Source organism: Sinocyclocheilus rhinocerous, unplaced genomic scaffold, assembly GCF_001515625.1.
Source record: "Sinocyclocheilus rhinocerous isolate Xijiao unplaced genomic scaffold, SAMN03320098_v1.1 scaffold1314, whole genome shotgun sequence".
NCBI classification, from domain to species: Eukaryota; Metazoa; Chordata; class Actinopteri; order Cypriniformes; family Cyprinidae; genus Sinocyclocheilus; species Sinocyclocheilus rhinocerous.
The window spans coordinates 1,331,522-1,335,499 of NW_015644118.1; the positions used below are offsets into that span (position 1 = coordinate 1,331,522).

The 3,978-nt window shown below is 36.1% G+C and overlaps 1 pseudogene; it reads left to right on the top strand.

The window, feature by feature from the left end:
- The window catches only part of LOC107757987 (sperm-associated antigen 17-like), a 6,802-nt pseudogene extending 3,164 nt beyond the window's left edge, over window positions 1–3,638 (top strand).
- The last annotated feature ends 340 nt before the right edge of the window (window positions 3,639–3,978 follow it).

Below are 3,978 nucleotides of genomic sequence, written 5' to 3' on the forward strand. Positions count from 1 at the left end.
TTTGAGAGAGGCGGGGCATAGAGGACCTACAATAATGTACAGTATTTGAAAAATAATGTGTTTTTTGAACATTAAAGCATGTCAACATATTCTGTTACACCAAATACACAAAATAATGATCTTTAAAATAGCATCATATGACCCCTTTAATGTGTATCTTTAGAGTCAATAAGCTGGTCTGAGTTACAGAGGCTTCTCCAGCTGTTTGTGTTTGAGAGCATGCCACTGACTATAGTGGATGAGAACAGCTGTATTAAAGGATCTCAATCAGATCCTCCAAACCCTACACCATGGGACAACCCTGTTGAATTCACTAAACCCCTGTACTGGAGCAACAGCAGGATATCAGGTGTGACGAGAGCACAAGAGCAGCCATTACAATTTACTTTAAGTGATACAAATACATTTAAAATCTAAACAACATTTTTTAAAGCAGTGTTGAAGTCTTGTTGTTGTACACTTAAGCTGTTTTATTTTTGAAGGATCAGCAGAAAGCAATGCTGGGACTGACGAACAAACGGTATGATTGAAGAAAAACTATTTTAAGCTGAAATTTGAATGTTATTTAATTAAACATTTTCACTATATTGACATTATCATGAACAAGTGATTGGTTTTTAATATACTAATACATTTAATCAAAGCAGGGTAATGAAGTGACTATAACAGATCTCCAGAAGACACTGATTCGTCAGCTGGGACACTGGAACTTTGTAGAGAAGCACAGTGCTTCTGTTTTCCCACAGGTACCCACCTTCAAATCTCATATTGTATCCTAATGTTTAATATTTTTGCAATATTATTTTGAAAAGCTATTAGAAATTGCAATAAAAATGACAAATGAGTAATGTCTTGGCATATTCAGGTCATCCAGTCTGCGGCTGAGACTTATAGATGTGTGGACACATTTCGCTGTAGCAGAGACAATGCAATATAGTTGTCTGCCACAATCCCATGAGCCCTCAGAGGAGTTGCAAAGAATACTGGGACGCATCACTTCACACAGATGTGGGCTTCAGGTACTTTTTCTCATTTTCAAGCTTTACATGGTCCAATCATCCAAAGCCTATTTATTTCTGCAATTAATGATAATTTTTTAGGTAATTTTTATTTAAATATAATATAATATAATATTCTCGTAGAAACTACTTGGAATATGTGGCACACTCAATCAGTGAATGGACCAGGCAGGAAGAGGAAAAATGGCAGAAGAAAGAGGTGGAAAGAAATCCTATTCAAACCCCTTCAGAGACCGACAGGAAGAGAGGCAACATATTCATAAATTATGTAAAATATATATATGCCTCTGAGCAAGAGATAACATGTAGATAACATATACTGTATATACATCAACTATATTAGATATTTGAAAATATGTTGCAATTGATTTAATGATGTGCATTTTTAAAATTTAGCTTATTTGTTTTAGACTGTCCAGTGAAGTCCCCAGTCTCAGACACATTAGAACCGTACATAAGAGAGGACTCTCTCAAAGTGAGCTGTTAACCATATCATATAAATATTTATACTATACACATTTTCAGATTTCATGATCCTTACACTGGGCCTTTTTCTCATGTATTTACTGTAGGCATGGAAGATCGAGCAGGATAGATTAAAGGAGGAGGAGCAATCCAAAAAGACTAAGAAAGAAAAAGGAGGAAAAGCAACACCAAAAGTAGGAGAATCGACTCAGTAAAGGAAAACAAAAAGACTCCGCTGTCCTCAAGAAAGAGAACGTGTCCAAAACACCCAGCTCGGCCACACTGCCTAGAGACAAGACCAGAGATGTTCCAGAGACGCCTCAAGAACCAGCAAATGAGAGAAGAACAAATGTCTGAAATATATATTTCCACATAAAATGCTTATAGGCTATAGTCTAGATTTGGTGGTGCTAAATTTGAAATTAAATAGCTAAAAGGTTGTATATTTCACACAGGTTTTCACAGGCTACAGTTTAAATGGAAAACTGGTGCAGGTCACTGGCAAAGTTCAGTCTCTCTATCCCTGTGATGGAGGACAAATCGATGTGGAGAGTTTTCACTTCACACCAGGTTTGAGAATCCAACCAGGCAAAAATGTACCTGCACAAATACACATTCATTTTTTTTATATTAGAGCATTAGAGCATGTATTTAACTTTTTGTTATATAACAGCTTTTATGCCTTATATAAACTGGTATAACCTTTTATATTTGGTTTCCATCATTAGGGTTGACACAAGTGAAAGTATGCGTGAAGAAGGATGGCCATCACTTCTACACACACATTTCAGATAGAAAAAAAGAGGACAAACTAAAGGATATTGATATGTTCAGTAGACGAGGTGAGTTGCAAAAATTTTAATAGCTTGTATAAAATGTAAGCATAAAACACAATAAGAGAGTGGCCCACTTTTTTTTTTTTTTTTTTTTTTCCCCAAAATGGCTTTATTTATTTCATTAACATGCAGTCTGATAACAATTTTTTCCCCCTCTTTCTCCTTTCCTCTACAGGAGCAGGCATTTGAGTTAAGTCAGAAGTATAAGGAGGGGAAGTTTATTATTGAATTATCTCACATGATTAAGGATAATGGCTGGGACTGAAGCATTCAGCCTTTGCTTTAACTTTCTGTCACCGCTTGCAGCTTCTCCAAGAACGTCATGAGATATGCTTTCTTTTATATATATATATCCATCTATGATCTACATTTACTATTGTGAGCACCTTTTCCCACACTTGTATCCCAATACACCAGTTTTTCAGAGGGGTGGGGGGAGTCTTGAGTGATTGGTTTGTGTGTGTTTGTGTCTTTTATATGTAATTGGAGGTGTGCATTATTAAAAAAATCTCTTATTTTTCTTTTAATGTCGACTTTTAAATGTTGTTTTGCCCAATCCAGCTGCTTATGGAGTCAAACCAGATTGTGAGATCGAGAAATTTGGCTCTTTTCATGCTGTACTGGCCAATGGCATTCAGCTGTCCTGCAGTCAGAGCACACCTAATAAAACAAGAGATCAGACTCTCCAACCCACTGTGCCCACTGCCATCTGTATAGACCAGCAACTACAGGAACAGGTAATTGGACAAAGAATAATAATGAAAAAATATTGGTTGGTTAGGTTTTACATTAGTTATGTGTTGTTTAGATAAGCATTCAATTAATCATAACTAAATAGCCATTATCTCCCTCACAAATGTGTGTTTCTGAGGTGCCTGAGGTACATTGTGAGCCCGGAGACAACTCCTCTCTTCCACCGTTCCTCAATCTGTATGTATCTCTTCCCAATGGACTCATCCTGCACTTTGATTTTGAGGACTCAGCAGGTGAGATGCTTTAAATTATTGTGTACATAAAATTCATGCACCATACGGTTTATTCTTGGCATTACATTCATTTCTACTCTGTATTCATCATGTCAAAAGCATCAGTAAAAACACACTGACTTTTCATGACTTTTACTGGGCTTGACGTACTGTATAACCAGCCTTTAATAATGAAGAATAGGCCTAGCCTGTTTTATTCATAGTTTCTCTCTGTTTGAAGACACCGAGAGCATCTGTAAAGTCTTATCTGTGTTTTTTTAGATGGGGAATCTTGTGTCCGATCTCTGCTGATACGACAGAGATTTTATAATTCAGGGTCTAGATCAGGGGCCGTATGTATAAAGCCGCTCAAAGTAAAAGTTTAGTCTTAAGTGTGTCAGAATTCTAAGAATGACGTCATTTTACTCTTATTCCTAGACTTAAGAATAAGAGTGATTCATAAAGGTTCCTAAGTGTTAAAAGAGGTCTCAGCTCCTAAATTATTTAAGAGAGCTGGAGAGGTCTCCTAACCTAGTTAGAAGTAATAAGATGGCAGCAAAGAGGAGACGACAAACACTTTCCAGCGAAAATATATTGGACTTACATGATAATATGGAGTTGATAAAACAATACAAACTTAATTGTAATTTTTTTTTTTTGTAACTGATAAAAGTAAAAAATGTAATAACCTCT